The sequence below is a fragment of the Mustela erminea genome, chromosome 10 (assembly GCF_009829155.1).
Source record: "Mustela erminea isolate mMusErm1 chromosome 10, mMusErm1.Pri, whole genome shotgun sequence".
Lineage (NCBI taxonomy): Eukaryota > Metazoa > Chordata > Mammalia > Carnivora > Mustelidae > Mustela > Mustela erminea.
Window position 1 is genome coordinate 28403788 of NC_045623.1, and position 23415 is coordinate 28427202.

Genomic DNA, 23415 nt, shown 5'->3' on the forward strand with positions numbered 1-23415 from the left:
CCATTTGGTCCTTCTTTATATCTTCCATTTTCTTGTTGGATTTTCTTTGTTGAGGCTTTGAATTTTTTTTACTTGTTTCATATGTATTTATAAAAGCTCACTGAAGTTTTGTGGGTTTTTATTGATTTTGTTTTTGTTTTTACTCATGACTGCCTTAAAATCATTGCCAGATAATTCTAACAACCTATTATTTCACTGCTGGCATCAATTGTTTGTCTTTTTCATTCAGTTTGAGATGTGTTTGGTGTTTGGTATGAATGATATTTGATTGACATCTGTACAATTTTGCACTGTGTTCTGAGATTCTAGATCTTATCAAAACCTTCTGTTTTACATGGATTTTTCTAACATCCAAGTGGGGGTTGGAGGTGGGAGTGGCACTGCCTCATTACTACCCAGAGGACCTGAGGTCTGCATTCTACACTGAACCTTGGCTGCCACTCCTGGAGGTGGGAGGTTCCTTGTTAGTGCTAGGCAGTTGTGGAAAGTTGAGATCCCTGTGTTGCCTCATTACCACTTGGTGTAGTGAACAGCCTGATTCAACCACAGGCTTCCTTTGACACCACCCAAGTTGTGGGGGGAATCCTCATTACTGCCTGGTCCAGGTGAAAATCCAGTCTCCATGTTTTACCTTCTCTAAAACCACTCTCAGAGGATGCCACATTGCGGCCTCAGCCCCCATTCAGCTTTGTTGGCATGGCTGGATTTGGGCCCCTGTATTTTCTGTGCTCTTTGATTGGAGGGGGTGGTTACTGTTTTGGTAGGCTCTCACTTTCCTGGTTCTTTGGCTAGGGAAAATATGCTTTGTTGTGGCTTTTTTGTCTATACATACCTGCTGGTATTTCTAGGTTGTTGGCTTCTTCAACCCCAAGTCTAAGACATAGGAGACACAAAGAAAACCCGAGAAATTCACTCGTATTTTATTCTTGAGTCCTGAGGTCTTAGCTGGTCTGCCCTCTTTTCTCTACCATTCCTAGTCTCCTTTTACGTAATGTCCAGGATTTTAAATTGTATTCAGTGAGAAGAATATGTAAAAGTACACCTACTCCATTTTCCCAGAAGTTTAACCGTCCAATTAATTTTTAATTTCAAGTTTTATATCTTCTAGTTCTAAAATGTCCATTGTGCTCCCTTTTGTAGATCCAGTTACTGTGTTTAAATTCTCCATCTCTTTGTACACTATTCATGTGTTCTTCTAACGTATTTGTGATAGATACTTTAGTATTTCTGTCTACTAATTCCAACATCCAAGTCTATTTCTATGACCGTTTTTTTCTGTTGACTAACATTTACTTTCTCTTGTTTCTTTGCATAGCTCTTATTTGTTTATTGTATACCAACTTAATATTTTTTAAACCTTATAAACTGAAGACAATGCTGCTGCTCAGATGGAAACTTAGGGACTGGTATAAGAAAATGATCACTTCGGGGCGCCTGGGTGGCTCAGTGGATTAAGCCGCTGCCTTCGGCTCAGGTCATGATCTCAGTGTACTGGGATCGAGCCCCGCATCGGGCTCTTTGCTCAGCGGGAGCCTGCTTCTCTCTCTCTCTCTGCCTGACTCTCCGCCTACTTGTGATTTCTCTCTCTGTCAAATAAATAAATAAAATCTTAAAAAAAAAAAAAAGAAAGAAAATGATCACTTCAATCCAAACAGTAGTTGAAGTAGTTTTAGGGCTAGATTACAGCTCTAGTTAGTTTCTACTCACCTCTTATTTCAAATATTTTCAGGGTGAGCTCTTTCTGTATACATTGCAATCTCTTCCCTCTTGCAAGATCTAAGAACTGTGAGAGCTTTTTTGCTTTCTAGCCAAAACTCTTGTTTTCTGTGATGCCACAGCCAAACACTCAACAAAAGTCCTGTGGGGAAAAAAATCTGCAAGCAGATCTCTCTGCTTCATGTTTGGGGATCCTGTAGATCTAATATGTCAGCCAGAACACAATGTTATTAAATCTCAGGAAGAGGCCTCTGCCTTTGGCAGTCATGATTTTTAACTTGCCTATACCCAGACTTGGCAGACCATCCGAAGAGGAAAGTGGCAGATGATTCCTGTTTATTTAGATATATCTTTTCTTTAAGATGTAATTACTTTAGGCTTCTTTATGTCCACAGTTGTCCAGTGTGTTAAAAACAGATAATTTTTGGTTTCTGTTTTAATTTATTATGGCAGGAGTAACATGGCAGGTGTGTTACAGATTGCTATAACAAAGTTGAAAGATCTAACATGTTTTGAGAGCTCATTGAAATCTTACACAGTTTGTTTATAAATGGCTTCTAAAAGTTAAAACCAATAAATTGCACTTGTATTATATGGCTACATAACTGTTATTACAGAAGACCGAGTTATGTGCTAGGATTTTCTTTTCCCATGTAGTAGTATTCCATCCAATTTTCCACTGATGAAGAATATTTCTAGAGTTAAGTTCCATGGGCTTTTATGCTCCACAAAATTCTACCATATTTTCAATTTCTCTCTTATTATATATGATACATCCAATTAATTTTTCCTAATCCTTCCACTCCTGTCAGCTTTCTAGTTTAGTAGTTAAGCTATAATTCTAGAGTTTTTAGTGCTTTTCTGGATATTTAACAGTTTGACATTAAATATGCTAGGTTTGTTGGAAAATATATTCAAGTTCCAGTATGCTTTCCTGTATGTGTTTGGTATTTCTTCCTTTTCAAGTAAGGCTGCTCTCATTTTATTAAGGCAGCATCTTCCAGATACCACTAAGAACACTAATCAGAATACCTTCTAAGTATTTTCTGTGCCTCAAAATACCTCTTTTTCCCATCGAGAGGATGTCCCTTCTCTCTCTGTCTCTAAAGAAGTATTCGAGTTTTTATTCTTTGCACAAGATTTCCCCTAATGTATAGAGATGCTTATTCTTCATTTAATTAAGAGACGGCAGCAAATCTGACTGTGAACACCGTGGAGCTTGGCAGACTGCACTTACTATGAGTGGGCAAAGACCTGGCAGTTAGTTTCCAGATCCTTAAATGACAGAATATGCATCACTTAAACCTGGAATGCTGTCTCTCACACTAGTCACCTTAGTTCTCATTGCAAAAGATGGTTTAGTTTATTTGAAGAGCATTCCTTGAATATTTTGACTTTTTTTTTTCTCCATGTAAATTAAATCCTTCATGCCAGCTGCGTGCAGACCTAGGAGAAAGATAGGAAGAGCAACTGTTTCTTCTATAGACTTTTAATTGTATCCTATTCCTAGTCTTTTAGATACAGTGTTTCCAACTTGCAAGGCCTACTGAGTTTCTGTAGAGAAAATCTGTTTCATCCTTAACTGAACATTTTATAAAGTCTCCTTGACTTTATCCTTCTCATTTTGCCTTATTGGTCACCAATCCTCAATATGTTTATATGTTGTTGTTGTTTGTTTTTCCAGAAGAAATAGTTCTATGAGCAACTAGATTGATGCATACTTCCTTCACTCCCATTATTTCTTGGTTTATGCCTTTATGTATCCCTTTTGTTTTATTTGAAGTCATGTCAGTAGAGAGAAGGAAGAGAAACATGTATTTACTCTGCTATCTTGAAAAAGCCTTCTTGTTTTTAAAATTCCTCTTTATTAAATAATAAAATCAGATTGTAACAATATAGTTACATATTGGTTGTAATGATATAGTCATATGTTACTACTTTTCATGGAGAAGTGAGGAGAAAAAGTCCTTCAGAGGCCCTTCTAACTTAAGAACTTATGGTATATAAAAACAGTTTCATCCGTTTGTTATACCTATGGGAAACGAAATGAAATTTGCTTGAATAGCATCTCTCTTTCCATTTAAGAGCTATTTTAATGTACTAGACATGGAAAATATACCTTATGAAATGTACCTTATGAAAAACTTTAAAGAAACACTTAGATGGAGATAGTGGTGTCATCCTAAATCAAGTATATATTTATTTCTTAACTAAAATTAATATTGTATCAAAGAGCTAGAGACCATTAGAGGCTGATAAATTATCCAGTGACAAACTGAATCTGCTGAGATGGAAACATGGAAGAGAAAGACAAATTAGTAAATAAAATTTTCTAATTACTGTCTTTATTGTGCATTTTTGCTATAAGATCATAAGTTATGGTCTTTTAGGTTTATGTAAGAAAATAAGACATTTTAGTGGCCTTAAAAAACAAACAAAGGCTATGTAATAGCTCAAAAACCAAGAAGGCTATGAGTAAAACGTTTCCAGGCTTGGTGGATTCTGTACATCGTTAATGTCTTTAAAAACTCAGGTTATTTCCATCTTTCTAGTCTGTCTTCCTCAGCATATGAGTTTATCTTTCCTCATGGGGACAAGTTTCTGTCATCACATGAAGATATGACAATGGCCAGTGGAAGATGAGCTCTTTGTTATGCAGCACATTTAGTCTCTTAATCCAGCCTTTCAACATTCATGAATAAGAAAAATGGAAAGGGCAGGTGTCACAGTATGAGTGAGAAGGTTATGAGACAAGCAACCCTGTTCTCATATATATTTGGGAATATGCATATTAATAAGGAGAAAGAAACATTTTTTTCTTTGTACACAGAATAGCCACCTGGGCATCTGGGCATTGAGGGATCCATAGAGGTCTCTGCCACCTTTGATCTTTCAAGAATGCTCACAGCATTAGCAATAACTATTTCTTGAGGTAGAGTAGAATTGTCAGGTTCCAGTGGGAGATAGTACATAACAAATAAAACTAATGTGTGATTATTAGAACAAGAAATGAAGAATCTAAATGCTCTTGCTATATCAAAGGCATTGACAATAGACAACACAAGAGCTGTTCCAGAAAACAAAGGGAACAAAATGGCAGATTGTCCCAAAAAAACCTGACGACTCACTTTTGAGTAGATTCAAAGAAGTATCATCTCAAGATTCCTACTTGTGGGAACTGAGGTCTGAATTACAAATGAAATTGAGGTCACAACCATTATAGAGATGAGGAATTCTCTGTACCTTGTATCTCCTGAGTGAAGATTTTTCTTTCTCCCATTTGTGATTTATATTAAATAAACTTTTACATTGGCCATGTAGCAGAATGAATATCTAATCAGTTTTTAATTCATTTTTTATATTATTACATAGTTTATAATTTCAGTTTTATTTTTATTTTTTAAAGATTTTATTTATTTATTTATTTATTTTAGAGAGTGGGGGGTGAATACAAGGAGCAGCAGCAGAAGGGGAGGGAGAGAATCTCAAGCAGACTCTGCACTGAGTGTGGAGCCTGACATGGGACTCGATCTACTGACCCTAAGATCATGACCTGAACTGAAACCAAGAATTGATGCTTAACAGATTGAGCCATCCAAGCACACCATGTAATTTCAGTTTTAAATAGGAACTTTTAAATACTGAGGGACTGGGTAGATGGAGATAAGGACATGGACAGCCTCAACTCGTAGATAAAACACAAAGGAGATGGGGAGGAGGGAGGAAGGGGATGAATTTCCAGCTTATAGTGATCTGTCTTCTATGGAAATGGCCTTGGTGAAAAGAGTGGATCCTCAGTAGCCATGCCTACACTACTTGTTCCTGTACTCTGATATGCAAGAATAGATCACTGACCCAAGGTGAGCTATTTGGATCCTCTCTATGGTGTATTTGAAACAAGAAGGCAGAGAAATAGAACTTGAAAGTCATTGGGATTGAATCATACTAATGGCAGTGCCAAGTGACAGACTAAGCATCTGCTTAAAGTACCAGCAAAGCAGAGGTAGTAAAAAATGGAAAAATGTGTGATATTGCACATCAAAGTCAATCAAAATATTAAATATTTGAAATTTTTATATTTCCAAAAATTAAGGTAGTAACAAGAAAAATGAGAACTTTTTGGAGCTTCTCTAAACTATGTTACTGATAAGGATCTATTGGTCAATCAATATATAGATCCCTATCAATAAAAGAGTTTACTATATATAACTACATATATAAGGCTATATATATATATGTTTATACATATGGAGTAAAACTTTATAAGTTTTAAATTATATATGGGGAAGATAGTGCCATATATTTTTTAGAGCTTAGGTCCCCACAGCCACTGTGATCTATCTACTTCCTGATGTGAGGTTGTTCTTTTTCCTTTGATTCTCTGAGCTCAACTAGTATCTTCTGAAAAAAAAAATCTTACATTTTTGTGGGGGTGGGGGAGGAGGTTCTAGATTGCAGTTATTCAGACTATGACATTAAAAGTGAGGATACAGGAGGAGGAGTCAAGATGGCGGAGAAGTAGCAGGCTGAGACTGCTTCAGCTAGCAGGAGATCAGCTAGATAGCTTATCTAAAGATTGCAAACACCTGAAAATCCATTGGCAGATCGAAGAGAAGAAGAACAGCAATTCTGGAAACAGAAAAACAACCACTTTCTGAAAGGTAGGACCGGCGGAGAAGTGAATCCAAAGCGACGGGAAGATAGACCCCGGGGGGAGGGGCCGGCTCCCGGCAAGCGGCGGAGCAATGGTGCACAAAATCAGGACTTTTAAAAGTCTGTTCCGCTGAGGGACATCGCTCCAGAGGCTAAACCGGGGCGAAGCCCACGCGGGTTCAGCGTGGCCTCAGGTCCCGCAGGGTCACAGAAGGATCAGGGGTGTCTGAGTGTCGCAGACCTTGCGGGTATTGGAACGGGAAAGCTGGCTACAGAGACAGAGCCGACAGTAAGCTCACAGCTCGGTGTTACCTTGAACTGGTCGCAGGCTCGGAGAGCTCGGAGCGCGGCCGGAGGTCAGGCAGACGGGAGTAACTGGGTGCTGTTTTCTGAGGGCGCACTGAGGAGTGCGGCCCTGGGCTCTCGGCTCCTCCAGGCCGGAGACCAGGAGGCCGCCATTTGTATTCCCGTCCTCTGGAACTCTACGGAAAGCGCTCAGGGAACAAAAGCTCCTGAAAGCAAACCCGAGCGGATTACTCACCCCGGCCCCGGGTAAGGGCGTGTAATTCCGCCTGGGGCAAAGACACTTGAGAATCACTACAACAGGCCCCTCCCCCAGAAGATCAACAAGAAATCCAGCCGAGACCAAGTTCACCTACCAAGGAGTGCGGTTTCAATACCAAGGAGAGCACCAGAATTCCAGAGGAGGAGAAAGCCAAGCATGGAACTCATGGCTTTTTCCCTGTGATTTTTTTTTAGTCTTGCAGTTAATTTAATTTTTTTCTTTTTCATTTTTTGTTTTTTTTTTTTTCTTTCTCGCCTTCGGGTAAAATTTTTTTTTTTTAACTGTTATCTTTTTCATTTTTAACGATTTTTTACTAGTTTATCTAATATATATATTTTTTCTTTTCTACATTTTTCTTAGGTGTTTTCCTTTTTTTTTTTTAATTCTTTTCTTTTCTTTTTTCTTTTTTCTTTTTTTTTTCTTTCTTCCTTTTTGAACCTCTTTTTATCCCCTTTCTCCCCCCTCACGATTTTGGATCTCTTCTAATTTGGTTAAAGCATTTTTTCCTGGTGTTGTTGCCACCCTTTTAGTATTTTACTTGCCCCTTCATATACTCTTATCTGGACAAAATGACAAGACGGAAAAATTCACCACAAAAAAAAGAACACGAGGCAGTACCGAAGGCTAGGGACCTAATCAATACAGACATTGGTAATATGTCAGATCTAGAGTTCAGAATGACAATTCTCAAGGTTCTAGCCGGGCTCGAAAAAGGCATGGAAGATATTAGAGAAACCCTCTCGGGAGATATAAAAGCCCTTTCTGGAGAAATAAAAGAACTAAAATCTAACCAAGTTGAAATAAAAAAAGCTATTAATGAAGTGCAATCAAAAATGGAGGCTCTCACTGCTAGGATAAATGAGGCAGAAGAAAGAATTAGTGATATAGAAGACCAAATGACAGAGAATAAAGAAGCTGAGCAAAAGAGGGACAAACAGCTACTGGACCACGAGGGGAGAATTCGAGAGATAAGTGACACCATAAGACGAAACAACATTAGAATAATTGGGATTCCAGAAGAAGAAGAAAGAGAGAGGGGAGCAGAAGGTATATTGGAGAGAATTATTGGGGAGAATTTCCCCAATATGGCAAAGGGAACGAGCATCAAAATTCAGGAGGTTCAAAGAACGCCCCTCAAAATCAATAAGAATAGGCCCATACCCCGTCACCTAATAGTAAAATTTACAAGTCTCAGTGACAAAGAGAAAATCCTGAAAGCAGCCCGGGAAAAGAAGTCTGTAACATACAATGGTAAAAATATTAGATTGGCAGCTGACTTATCCACAGAGACCTGGCAGGCCAGAAAGAGCTGGCATGATATTTTCAGAGCACTAAACGAGAAAAACATGCAGCCAAGAATACTATATCCAGCTAGGCTATCATTGAAAATAGAAGGAGAGATTAAAAGCTTCCAGGACAAACAAAAACTGAAAGAATTTGCAAATACCAAACCAGCTCTACAGGAAATATTGAAAGGGGTCCTCTAAGCAAAGAGAGAGCCTACAAGTGGTAGATCAGAAAGGAACAGAGACCATATACAGTAACAGTCAACTTACAGGCAATACAATGGCACTAAATTCATATCTCTCAATAGTTACCCTGAATGTTAATAGGCTAAATGCCCCTGTCAAAAGACACAGGGTATCAGAATGGATAAAAAAACAAAACCCATCTATATGTTGCCTCCAAGAAACTCATTTTAAGCCCGAAGACACCTCCAGATTTAAAGTGAGGGGGTGGAAAAGAATTTACCATGCTAATGGACATCAGAAGAAAGCAGGAGTGGCAATCCTTATATCAGATCAATTAGATTTTAAGCCAAAGACTATAATAAGAGATGAGGAAGGACACTATATCATACTCAAAGGGTCTGTCCAACAAGAAGATTTAACAATTTTAAATATCTATGCCCCCAACGTGGGAGCAGCCAACTATATAAACCAATTAATAACAAAATCAAACAAACACATCAACAATAATACAATAATAGTAGGGGACTTTAACACTCCCCTCACTGAAATGGACAGATCATCCAAGCAAAAGATCAGCAAGGAAATAAAGGCCTTAAACGACACACTGGACCAGATGGACATCACAGATATATTCAGAATATTTCATCCCAAAGCAACAGAATACACATTCTTCTCTAGTGCACATGGAACATTCTCCAGAATAGATCACATCCTCCGTCCTAAATCAGGACTCAACCAGTATCAAAAGATTGGGATCATTCCCTGCATATTTTCAGACCACAATGCTCTAAAGCTAGAACTCAACCACAAAAGGAAGTTTGGAAAGAACCCAAATACATGGAGACTAAACAGCATCCTTCTAAAGAATGAATGGGTCAACCGGGAAATTAAAGAAGAATTGAAAAAAATCATGGAAACAAATGATAATGAAAATACAACGGTTCAAAATCTGTGGGACACAACAAAGGCAGTCCTGAGAGGAAAATATATAGCGGTACAAGCCTTTCTCAAGAAACAAGAAAGGTCTCAGGTACACAACCTAACCCTACACCTAAAGGAGCTGGAGAAAGAACAAGAAAGAAACCCTAAGCCCAGCAGGAGAAGAGAAATCATAAAGATCAGAGCAGAAATCAATGAAATAGAAACCAAAAAAACAATAGAACAAATCAACGAAACTAGGAGCTGGTTCTTTGAAAGAATTAATAAAATTGATAAACCCCTGGCCCGACTTATCAAAAAGAAAAGAGAAAGGACCCAAATAAATAAAATCATGAATGAAAGAGGAGAGATCACAACTAACACCAAAGAAATACAAACTATTATAAGAACATACTATGAGCAACTCTACGCCAATAAATTTGACAATCTGGAAGAAATGGATGCATTCCTAGAAACATATAAACTACCACAACTGAACCAGGAAGAAATAGAAAGCCTGAACAGACCCATAACCAGTAAGGAGATTGAAACAGTCATTAAAAATCTCCAAACAAACAAAAGCCCAGGGCCAGACGGCTTCCCGGGGGAATTCTACCAAACATTTAAAGAAGAACTAATTCCTATTCTCCTGAAACTGTTCCAAAAAATAGAAATGGAAGGAAAACTTCCAAACTCATTTTATGAGGCCAGCATCACCTTGATCCTAAAACCAGACAAGGATCCCACCAAAAAAGAGAGCTATAGACCGATATCCTTGATGAACACAGATGCGAAAATACTCAACAAAATACTAGCCAATAGGATTCAACAGTACATTAAAAAGATTATTCACCACGACCAAGTGGGATTTATTCCAGGGCTGCAAGGTTGGTTCAACATCCGCAAATCAGTCAATGTGATACAACACATCAATAAAAGAAAGAACAAGAACCATATGATACTCTCAATAGATGCTGAAAAAGCATTTGACAAAGTACAGCATCCCTTCCTGATCAAAACTCTTCAAAGTGTAGGGATAGAGGGCACATACCTCAATATCATCAAAGCCATCTATGAAAAACCCACCGCAAATATCATTCTCAATGGAGAAAAACTGAAAGCTTTTCCGCTAAGGTCAGGAACACGGCAGGGATGTCCATTATCACCACTGCTATTCAACATAGTACTAGAGGTCCTAGCCTCAGCAATCAGACAACAAAAGGAAATAAAAGGCATCCAAATCGGCAAAGAAGAAGTCAAATTATCACTCTTTGCAGATGATATGATACTATATGTGGAAAACCCAAAAGACTCCACTCCAAAACTGCTAGAACTTATACAGGAATTCAGTAAAGTGTCAGGATATAAAATCAATGCACAGAAATCAGTTGCATTTCTCTACACCAACAGCAAGACAGAAGAAAGAGAAATTAAGGAGTCAATCCCATTTACAATTGCACCCAAAACCATAAGATACCAAGGAATAAACCTAACCAAAGAGACACAGAATCTATACTCAGAAAACTATAAAGTACTCATGAAAGAAATTGAGGAAGACACAAAGAAATGGAAAAATGTTCCATGCTCCTGGATTGGAAGAATAAATATTGTGAAAATGTCTATGCTACCTAAAGCAATCTACACATTTAATGCAATTCCTATCAAAGTACCATCCATCTTTTTCAAAGAAATGGAACAAATAATGCTAAAATTTATATGGAACCAGAAAAGACCTCGAATAGCCAAAGGGATATTGAAAAAGAAAGCCAACGTTGGTGGCATCACAATTCCGGACTTCAAGCTCTATTACAAAGCTGTCGTCATCAAGACAGCATGGTACTGGCAGAAAAACAGACACATAGATCAATGGAACAGAATAGAGAGCCCAGAAATAGACCCTCAACTCTATGGTCAACTAATCTTCGACAAAGCAGGAAAGAATGTCCAATGGAAAAAAGACAGCCTCTTCAATAAATGGTGCTGGGAAAATTGGACAGCCACATGCAGAAAAATGAAATTGGACCATTTCCTTACACCACACACAAAAATAGACTCAAAATGGATGAAGGACCTCAATGTGCGAAAGGAATCCATCAAAATCCTTGAGGAGAACACAGGCAGCAACCTCTTCGACCTCAGCTGCAGCAACATCTTCCTAGGAACATCACCAAAGGCAAGGGAAGCAAGGGCATAAATGAACTATTGGGATTTCATCAAGATCAAAAGCTTTTGCACAGCAAAGGAAACAGTTAACAAAATCAAAAGACAACTGACAGAATGGGAGAAGATATTTGCAAATGACATATCAGATAAAGGACTAGTGTCCAGAATCTATAAAGAACTTAGCAAACTCAACACCCAAAGAACAAATAATCCAATCAAGAAATGGGCAGAGGACATGAACAGACATTTCTGCAAAGAAGACATCCAGATGGCCAACAGACACATGAAAAAGTGCTCCATATCACTCGGCATCAGGGAAATACAAATCAAAACCACAATGAGATATCACCTCACACCAGTCAGAATGGCTAAAATAAACCAGTCAGGAAATGACAGATGCTGGCGAGGATGCGGAGAAAGGGGAACCCTCCTACACTGTTGGTGGGAATGCAAGCTGGTGCAGCCACTCTGGAAAACAGCATGGGGGTTCCTCAAAATGTTGAAAATAGAACTGCCCTATGACCCAGCAATTGCACTATTGGGTATTTACCCTAAGGATACAAACGTAGTGATCCAAAGGGGCACATGCACCCGAATGTTTATAGCAGCAATGTCCACAATAGCCAAACTATGGAAAGAACCTAGATGTCCATCAACAGATGAATGGATCAAGAAGAAGTGGTATATATACACAATGGAATACTATGCAGCCATCAAAAGAAATGAAATCTTGCCATTTGCGACAACATGGATGGAACTAGAGCGTATCATGCTTAGCGAAATAAGTCAAGCAGAGAAAGACAACTATCATATGATCTCCCTGATATGAGGAAGTGGTGATGCAACATGGGGGCTTAAGTGGGTAGGAGAAGAATAAATGAAACAAGATGGGATTGGGAGGGAGACAAACCATAAGTGACTTTTAATCTCACAAAACAAACTGAGGGTTGCTGGGGGGAGGGGGTTTGGGAGAAGGGGGTGGGATTATGGACATTGGGGAGGGTATGTGCTTTGGTGAGTGCTGTGAAGTGTGTAAACCTGGTGATTCACAGACCTGTACCCCTGGGGATAGAGTATTATGCCTCCATCAGAAAGGATGAATACCCAACTTTTGTAGCAACATGGATGGGACTGGAAGAGATTATGCTGAGTGAAATAAGTCAAGCAGAGAGAGTCAATTATCATATGGTTTCACTTATTTGTGGAGCATAACAAATAGCATGGAGGACATGGGGACTTAGAGTGGAGAAGGGAGTTGGGGGAAATTGGAAGGGGAGGTGAACCATGAGAGACTATGGACTCTGAAAAACAATCTGAGGGTTTTGAAGGGACGGGGGGTGGGAGGTTGGGGTACCAGGTGGTGGGTATTATAGAGGGCACGGATTGCATGGAGCACGGGGTGTGGTGCAAAAATAATGAATACTGTTATGCTGGAAATAAAAAAAAATAAAAATAAAAAAAAATAGGCAAATGACATGAACGGACGGTAAAAAAAAAAAAAAAAAAAAAAAAGTGAGGATACATAGATATCTTATAGTTGTTCAGTTCCCTACAGTTTACAAAGTGCTTTCATACCACTATTTTATTGTCAGGAATCCCAGGAGATACAGATATTATTAACTTTACTGTACAGATGAATAAATGGATACTTTAAATACCAGTAACCACATGACTAATATAGTACAAAATTGTCCCTTGTTCTCTCTATCACATCAAACCAGCTGGCTTGAGAAATAAATTAAAACTAAAGAATACAGATATATAAGGGAAAGAATGATATATATCCTTGAGTCCAATTCAGATGAAGCTAAAAATCCAATATTATAATTAAATTAATTGAAGTTCATTGCCATTGTTTGCAACCAAAAGAATTTATGATAATAATACCCAGTAGACCTAGTGAACAGTTTCTTGGTAAACTTGCATCTAATATTTATTAACATGTTTCTCAACTACAGATTGTATCCAGGATGATGCCAGTATAATACTTCAGTAGCACTAAACATCACATAAATCACATCACCCACAAGCCTAGCTGGTGTTTGTCTGTCTCAGGAGGTTTTGATAGAGGAATGAGAAACACTTTGGAGAGGTCCATATATGACTGGTGGTGAGAATAGGCCTCTGTACCCTCCAATTACTATAACACAGCCTGTTGGTTATTTTGTGATTTTAAACAACAGACACCATCTAATGTGTAGAATATTCGCTGGGCTTTAGGCATTTTGTTTTATTTTATCTTATTTTATTAAGACTTATGTATCTATTTGAGAGGGAGAGAGAATGAGAGTGGGATGGGGGTGCAGAAGAGAGAGAGTCTTAGGCAGACTCCATGCTGACAGTGGAGCCCAACTTGGGTCTCAATCTCATGACCCTGGGGTCATGACCTGAGCAGAAACCAAGAAGAGGACACTTAACCAAGTGCACAACCCAGGTGCATCTAGGCATTATATTTTGACAAATGTACCACTATTTTATTTTTTCTATGTTTAAATCAGAAGTTATTCAGTGTTCCTCCATTCTCTCCCAGCACTGCATTATAACCACAAACCCATGAGGAGCTTGACTATTTTCACTGGAAGATGAAGAGTGAGATAGGCAACTGTAAGTGAGGATAGGAGATAGAGAAAATCAGTGGCCCCATTTGGTCATGTCTGTTCCAACTAAGTGACTACAAACAGCACTTCCAAAAGGTAAAATCTACTGTGGGGAGTTGCTTGCCTTCCTCTGAATCTGAGACGCCTCCTTTAATTTTTTAGTAACCCTATTTGCAAGAATTGAATATCATACATTTTTTAATATTATCCAAAGCATAATACACTGGAAACACATCACAAATAACTCTAAATAATTGTTGCCTTCTTCTTTCTTCCTAGGAAACATCTTCCTGCTGCTAATAATGCAAACTGCCCCTGATTTATAGCTTCAGATACTTTAGGTAATACCAATAACTTCAGGGTCAGTAGTGCCTGCAGAGCATAGCCTTGTTAATCAGTCAAAATGATTTCATGTGTTTTCTTAGAAGCATCAGAAAGGGCAAGGGATTTATGGGTGATATCACTTTATGTGCCACAATGGTATACAATATTGTCATCAAGTGTTAAAACCAGCAATGGGTCTTCATTGATTTTAATCATAGTCATAACCACCTCACTCTCCCTGCCCCCCCCATAAAAAGATAAAAGAAATCTGAAAACATTTTATATGGCAACTTAAAATACTTTTAGTCATTAAAACTTTTTAATGCTTTTATAGCCGGCCAAGATAAAGTGCCACTTCTCACAGATCATATGTCTTTCTTACTAAAATTCCAACTAGAGACACTTAAGGCTATTGAAATGAGAGCATTTTAAATGTGGAGGGCGTTCTTAATAAATAACCACCTCCGAAGAGACTTATTTGCCTCATTTTTCCAGGAGTATTTTGTTTGTGTAATTTTATTCAAGAAAGAGCTTACATTTTACATGGTGATTCATTCACACATCAAAAATTCAATAAAAATCTCATAGCCCAAAAGATAGACTTACAGCAAAGGAGCAAGAGAAGGATAAGCTTAAATTGAAACATGTCAGAGTAGATCAGATGCCCTTCCATCACTTTTCCAGTGAGCCAAATTCGCCTCTCCAGTGGGGTTGCTTTAGGAAAGGAGAAAGGCCCCCATCTACAGTTGTCTCAGTATGAGGGGAAGGCATTAATTCATTTATTTAACCAATCAGTCATTTGTTCTTTCACTCTTTCAACCTTTAGCCGATAAACAAGCATTCATGGAATCACATCTGCATGCCAGGCACAGTATTAAGGTAAGATGCCAGCGGCTTCCATTTCAAAGGTGTTATGGCCTCCTGAGGAAAACGGATACAAATAACAGCAACTTAATAATATCTGCAAAGGACTAGTAGCCCAGAAGAGGTAGTGGTTAGCCCTGCTGGTCATGAGTGGGTGGTGACAGGATCAGGTTTCACAGAAGAGCCTTTCCAGGGAAATTTGTCTTGTTCCCTTCATTATTCTCGATACTGGGCCTAGTACCCAGTACACAGCAGGCAGTTGTAGTTGACATGAGTACGGCAGGTTTCTCCTCCGAGATTCCTCTGGTAGTCAAGCCATGCAATCCTCCTACTTTAACTTCCACCATCTACTTCTCCCTTAGCTAAATGATCCAAATGCATCAACATTGTACTCCTGTTGGATCAATCCTAATATCTTATCCACAGCTTGGTTCAAGAAGATGCGTATGACTGATGCTGGAAAAACTAGGATTCTTCTTTGTTGCTCATTTATTCTTTTTCAACTTTATTTGGAAGAAGAAAGCCTTTCTGTTCAGATTCTCATAGCCCCCATTCAGCGCACCTAACAGAGATAAATATTTGGTGGGTTCTTGATAGATATTTGTTGAAAAAAATGATTATATGGTGAGGAAGCTCTTAGGGAGTGAATCTGGAACTTCTAGTAATTCAGTTCAGTACCTCATGAAGAAGCCCATTCTAGGAAAAGGATGTTGAAAGAGAGGGATGGAAAAAGAGAGGAGAGAGAGACAGTCTCAAAGGCATTCGTAAGTCCTGGTCTGTCTCCTCAATACCCTCTCAAGTTCTTGTCTTCTCCACTAACATGTCTCAATAAACTAATTCAAGCTATTGGCACCAGGGAAATTCCCAGCACATTATTCAATAAAAACTTGTTGAAAAATTGGCTGAGGGTTGAATGGGTGAATGAGTGAATGAATGAATGAATGAATGAACGAACAGTAAAGCATATCTCTACAGAGGGCACAATGACTCCAAAACAAGCAGGTGTTCCACAGTATGACACGCTAGAGGTGATATTTTAGCCACAGCAGATTTTACTTTCTACGTGTATTGTAAGAGCCAGAAAAGGATAAAGGATACTTTCCAAACTTCCTTGAAGCTAGAAGTCTGTTTATGAATTAGGTTCAATCAATGCATGATAATATAGGCATGGGAGCTTTAAAAGGATAAAGGTGATTGGGCATATTGTTGCTTCTCTTTGTCCTTGTAGTTAGGTGGCAAGAAATACAGGCTGATTTTCTGAATCTAGTTAGAGGCTTAGTGGGTGTGAGAGGCAGCTGTGGTGAGGCAGGGATAGAAGCTGCTTCCTTAATCTGACCCACAGGTCAAGCAGCACACCCTTAAAATCCTGCAGTCTGATGGGGTTCTCCTGAATTTCTCTCCTTTAGTCCTGACTCCTGTTGAAAACACTGAGTTCCTTCTTGTTAAAATATCTAGAAACTACACTAAATTCTGATTGATGGGCATGGGATGTTGGGATTATAAAAGGTTACGTGAGGTTCTCAAATGGAGGTAGGGAGGCAACATCACTCCCTGGGGAGCATTTGGCAATGTGTCGAGACGTCCCACCCCCCCCCCCACCCCTTTGGTCATAAATCAGGAGGATGTTGCTAGTAGTGTCTGGCATCTAATGAGTGGAGGTCAAGGATGCTGTTAAATATCCTACAATGCACAAGACAAGGGCCACACAGTGAAATTATCCAGCACTAAATATCAGTATAGTAAGGTGGAGAAATCCTGGACGAAAGTAGGATTTCAACAGGTTGTAGGTAGAAGATTAGGCTTTTTATTATTGAGCAGGACCAGATCCTAAAAAGTCACATATGGTATTCAAAAGTGTGAACAGATCTCTCTCTGACATCTTTCCTATTGGCCTTTTACCAATTTTCAGAGGCTTAAGGCTCTAAATTCTGCATTTTAATGTGTAAAACTGAAAAAACAATTTTTTTTTGCTATGAAAACTAGTTCCTTAGAATTTCTCAACCTTGAGACCAGTAACAACGCTTGACCTTAGTAAAAAATGCTTATAGGTATTACATACCACAGTATAATCATTGCATCGCCACAAATATCTCCAATCTGGAATACCTATGGAAAAAGTTCATATATACTATCACTTTGGGAGTTGCTTAGAATTGTTATAGACATTCAGTAAACAATCTGTGAAAGGACATTAATTTTAACTCATCACATGGGTACGATGTTCTGAAAAAGAGAATGGTTTAAAACATACAAAACTAACAAAATCAACAAGAAGAAGGCAGCATAAAATACCTCCTGTGTGTTTGTATTTTTTAGTGAGCACAAATGAGCAAAATCTTGATGGAATATGAGACCATTCTGATTGTTTACCATGCAAATAATTCAAGGGTTAAAAGATGGCTTCTCTTTGATTATCTGCAATCTCTGTTCCTACTACGCGGAATACAGAATGATGCCAGTGCAGGGAAAGACAGGACAGCTGGGATCAAGAGATTTAAGAGGCAACAAATACAAAATAAAAAATAAATTAAAAAAAAAAAAAGCAAAAAAGCATGTCAAAAGTGAACTCTTAAATATTCATTTTGAATGACTGAGTTCACAGTGCTTTTCTGTGTGGTACAGATGGCTCAGGGATTCAGGGCAAACAAAGCAACAATTTCTGCATACTCGCAGCTACTCAGCCATAATAGCCAGAGGCCTCAAAACTCCCGGGCTTTGAGATGATTCAACCGGATCCCTTTACCTGCCAAATTCCACTGGATCCTTGCAGCCTCCATCATAATAACAAGGGTGAAAGGATAGTAGGAAACATGAGCTGTCTTTGCTTTAACATCCACATAGCATTTATCACTGGGGAATGACCTTTAAGTTCCAATTACAGCTTCATTTATGGTGGAAAAATGTTTTTGAAGGAGAGAGGGGACATAGAGAATTTCTTAGTTTGATCCAAAATTTAAATTAAAAAAAATTAAGCAAATGGAAAATTGTACACATTTTAATCAAGCTGAAATTGTTAACTGATTACAGGAAATAGTCTGAGATGTTTAACTCTGAGAAGCAACCTGTTTCTTTGTTAGACTCAGGGGTATGACCTCATCACACAGAGCTTATTCTCTGCATAATGGCTTGGAGAAAAGAAAGAGCCAAACTGCATCATCTTTCTGCCTGTCTTAGTGTCAGGGGAGCGCTAATACTCATATGGTATAATAAAATACAGTATTAAACTGCATCTTTGAACAATCAAAAACAACATACAAAATGGAATTCAAATAAAAGGCTAACAGCGCTTTCTGCAACAGGAGATAATTTTACCATTTACAGTGTATCAGAATGGTTCACCAGACTTTTTATTCCACAGGGATTTTATTGAGAGCCTATCATGTGCCATGCACTGTTAGGTGCTCCAGAAATATGCAGAAGTCAGTAAGAGAATGCCTTTGTTCCAAGTCTAACAGAGAAGACCAAATAAGAAACAATACAGTAGCAACCCTACCTTATCTGCAGGGGTACATTTCAACACCCTTAGTGGAGGTCTGAATCACAATTAGTACTGAACCCTATTATGTTTTTCCTATATATACACATCTGTGATAAAATTTAATTTATAAATTAGGCACAGTAAGAAATTAACAACAAGAATAAAATAGAGCAACTATAACAATATGTTCTAATAAAAGCTGTGTGAATGTGGTCTCTCAAAATATACTGTATTCACTTTTCTTCTTGTGATGGTGTGAGATGATAAAATGCCCAAGTGTTTAGATGAAGTGAGGGAATGATGTAGGCATTGTGACCTAGGTTTAGGGTGCTTTTGACCTTCTGGCAACATGTCAGAAGGAGGACCATTTGCTTTCAGACTGCAGTTCACTGCGGGTAACTGAAATGGCGAAAAGTGAAACCATGAGTAAGGGGAGACTACTGTATAATAAAAATCTGTGTGTGGCATATATTGAAGAGTTTCAAGCAAAATTTCAGAGATCATAACACCATGAGTTGGAAGATGTTAGGGAAGGTTTGATGGAGAGGGTAATCTGAAAGGAAATCTTGAAGCACTGTGAGAACTTGAACTGACAGAAATGAAGAGAACTTCTTTTTGAAAGAAGTCAGTAATACGAAGAGAATAGAAGCCAAAAAGTAGATGGGTATGTGCATGAATCAGTATGTAGTGTGGTTTAGCTGAAACTAATGAAACATTTAGGGACCTCATAAAAAATATGTCTGCAAGGATTAAGTTGGAGACACACGGACTTCTAGACCTATAGCAAAATTTAGGAAACCATAGTTTAACTTTTTCATCCTACAATTGAGATGGCAAAGGTTCAGAAAAGGTGAAATTATTTATGCAATGTGATATGTCAAGGGGATGATCCTCATAGCCAAGGATAAATGGACTTGTGTCTCTTAAATGTCCATTCCCATTTTTGTTTCTTTTTTTTTCCCCTACTCCCATTTTTGTTTCTGTGATAACTTGCAGAGTAATCTGGGTATCTGGGTGTTCTTAAATGCCAAGATAAGAAAGTTGTACTAATTACCTTCATTTGGTAAATCTTAAAGAGACACTAAAGATCTTTGAAAATAGAAATGACATCATTCAGAATGAATTTTGGGAAATGGAGAAAGGAGAACAAAAGATATATTTTGTAGAGATGTAAAAACAGATTTAAAAACAAACAAACCAAGGTCTGCCTAGCACATAGACATAAAAATCGCCTTTCACATGCTTTTTAAATATAGCTTTGACCAGCCTTTAGCATAGCTTGGAGAATATGCATCCGCATCCGTGTTGAGAAATCAAAGACATCTAAATAGACAATGAATAACCCAGTTGGTTGTGAAGATTTCGTTTAAATATATCATGGTTTCAGTAATTCCTGATATAGTCCTAAGCACGTGAAAACCTTGGGTAAATAAATTACCCAAGAGAATTATGGGAGAACTCCTGTATTTATTAAAACAGTCATATTTTATGAACTGTAGAATACAGTTTTGGGACTAAAAACAGTATTTTTATTGTAGTTTTAAAATAATCTTCATTGTGAATTCATAATATTCTCCAAAGCTTAATAGCACACATGGTATGTATGTACAAATATATAAAATACATGTAATCTGTCTCTAATTTAAATAGCAATGAGAGAAATGTATTACCTAATTTGAATTAGCCCTAAATTAAAATTGGAACAGTTAAGTACAATAATTTCAGTCCAGGGCAAAATCATGCTCAATTATAATTTAATATCTATATTGATTTTAATTTCAAAAATTAATTATCATAGCTTTCTGGTCTTACACAAAAGCAAATACATAATGTTGCATGTGAATCCCTTTCCCCCAGAAGCCCCTGAAAAAATTCCCTTCATTCACATACCAAGCTCAATTACTGATACTCAAGTCTTGCTTCTATCTTGAAGATGTAATATGTAAGGAAATAAATTAATAAGTATTTATTTTAGGTACAACTGAAATGAACATTAAAATGTTTAAAAAACTTTTAGACCATGACTTCAGTGTGAGGAATCTTAAGACTAGAATGAAAGTATTCATCATCTTAATAATAGATGCCATTTATGAAGTGCTTACTATAGCAGGTGCTTTGCACGCGTTTTCTCATTTAGTCCTTAGAACATCCTGTGAAGTGCATATGGTTGTTGCCTCACTCAAAAGGCCAAGTCGATCAGAGTCATACATATTGTAACCAGGTTTCATCTGGCTTCAAGCTCATGCTCCATTTCAATCACTGTGACGCTTCAAAATGTTTAAAGTCAAGGATAGTTTAGTGGCAGGGAGAAGAAACACACTCAAGACAGCGACAGTAGAGGTGACTTAATGAATGGAGATGAGGAACCTTTGCGAAAGGCTTGATGGTGAGAAAGCTCATAGGATGTTTAAAAAGGAAAATAGGGCTGGAAAAGAGAGCAGGGACGAAAATGTGAAATTTGGACAGGGGGGCAGCAGCCACCTCACGGAGGGCCTTGTCGATCATGAATTCACAACATACATGTGGTAGGGAGTCAGGAACATAGCATAGTGCTTAAGAACATAGACTCTACATGCAGCTCTAGTTTCAAAACCCAGCTCCCCTCTTAGCTGATGTAGTGACCTAAATGTGTAAGCAAATATTTCTTCCATAAAATGGACACTGAGCAGTTTTCTTACAGATTGCGTGATGACTAAGATACTGCGTAAACACACTTAATCGAAGGTCCACGTAATGAATTCTTATAAAATGTTACTGATAATTGTTTGTAGTCTTTTCATTATACTTCATCTCTCAATAGACCCTCTAGAAGAAACTTCCACCAGGAAACTGGTGTAAGCACCATGAGACATTTCTTCTGTAGGAACTCCCCTGTGTAGTTACACATGCTATATTCCATTTTCATTCAATCAGTTAAGAATTTACTGAACATGCTCTAATGTTTCAAATAGTGTGCTGGGCATTATGGATGTACAGATAATTAAAATAAGTTTCCTAACCTGGAGGACTTTGCATGACAAAGGGTAGAAGAAAATGACGGCTGCTATGTGGTACCATTTATGTCAGGAGAAAGGGAAAAGCAAAACTTTTAGTGGGCACTTACCACATTCCAAGCAGGGTACTATATATATTTCTGTGTATTGTTATCTGCTCTTCTTCTTTATCAGAACTTGTAAGTAAGTTTCTTTTTTTTCTAGTAATAGAGGAGGAAAACAAGCTCAGAATAGTCAAATATCTTGCTCAAGTTGACACATTTACTAAAATGACAATTTGCCATTCAGGCTCTCACTCTGAATCCAGGCAAGCTCTTTGCACCTACAATTCTTCCTTTCTAAGTCTCCAAACTGTACCTGTTTTACCCTAATAAAACGAGGGCCAAAGTGAGTTTTGGGTTTAGCAACAGGAATTCATTGGTCCTCTTGATGATAAAGTTTAAGGTGAAGGAAGATGCTAGCAAAGGACAGAAATGAAACAGTGGTTGGAAAGGTAAAAGGAGAAGGGATTGTTTTAGGTTGTGTTTTATTAGATCTTTCCATAGCAGTGAACATTAATCTCTTCTTTCTTTTTAGAGCATTTTCTTTCTTTGGTCACTATGTCCCAGACTCTGAGGGCTCCTTGGCTGAAACCCTGAATCCAGTTCCAGTAAGAAGACTTAACCTGAGGCTTATATGAGATCTTATTTAATCTTCCCAGCAATATTTTGAGACGGTTGTCATTGCTCCTATTTTACTAATGGGGGAAAACAAAACAAAACAAAACTGAAGTTCAGAGAAGGTAATTTAGCTACCCAAAGTCATAGAGGTATTGAATGATAGGGTGGGGATTAGGACAGAGGACATTCTGACAGCAAAGCTCATGCATGCTTTCTACCACACCAACTTTTCAGGAGCTCATAAGGCATGAGATTAAACATGGGTCTTTTACTTGAGATTTTCAGGATTTAGGCTCACTACCCACCACCCCCTACATTTTATGTCTCTAAATTATGGAAGGTTAATCCTCAATTGGCAGAGTCTAAATATTAGGGGAGGCCAGAATTTTGTATTTCTGCTTAAGTTAGTCCTGGAAATAGTCCAAATTTATAGATATTAAATTAAGAGGTAAAAGAGACAAATTTAAATAGCTAGCAGTTTGTCCCCTCATAAAAGCTTAGTCCTAGCTTCGAGGATACTGCAAATCCCCAGCCCTTGAAAGGTGAATGAAACAGAAGACACCAGTATGCATACTGGTCGACTGCTTGAATCTGGAGATCATTGATAAATCCGCCACATACTGTAAATCTGACTTTAAGCTGTTCACAGTAACTCTTGAAGACAAAAAAAATTACTAATTCCCCAAAATGTTTGACAAGCCTTTCCCAGCACTTCAGTGATAATTCGAACTATCGCCTCACTGGGGTCATGTGCTAACAATGATCCCTCCTCCATCTTCTGAATTCTTCCCACACATTTTAGATATGCAAAGGTATAATGTGGTAAGTGAACTAGTACATGGAGTATAAGTGGGTCTCTGAAATCAGCTATTTTAGAAGACTTAATTTTTCTTGCCTTTCTTGGTTGCTGTAGTGATGATTAGAATAGGGACACTTTTCAGTGGTAGAATTAAGACCTCTCTTCAGAGTAAATCCTTCTTTACTTTGCCTCCTTTCAAGTGCATGAGAAGAGT

General features: G+C 38.1%; 1 long non-coding RNA gene across 1 annotated transcript; it reads right to left on the reverse strand.

The window, feature by feature from the left end:
* Positions 1–14905: 14905 nt before the first annotated feature.
* On the reverse strand, positions 14906–21938 carry LOC116567487. Its single transcript, XR_004276233.1, has 3 exons — positions 21854–21938; positions 17332–17378; positions 14906–15834 (listed from the first exon to the last, which is right to left on the reverse strand). It is a non-coding gene; the product is annotated as an uncharacterized LOC116567487 (long non-coding RNA).
* Positions 21939–23415: the final 1477 nt, after the last annotated feature.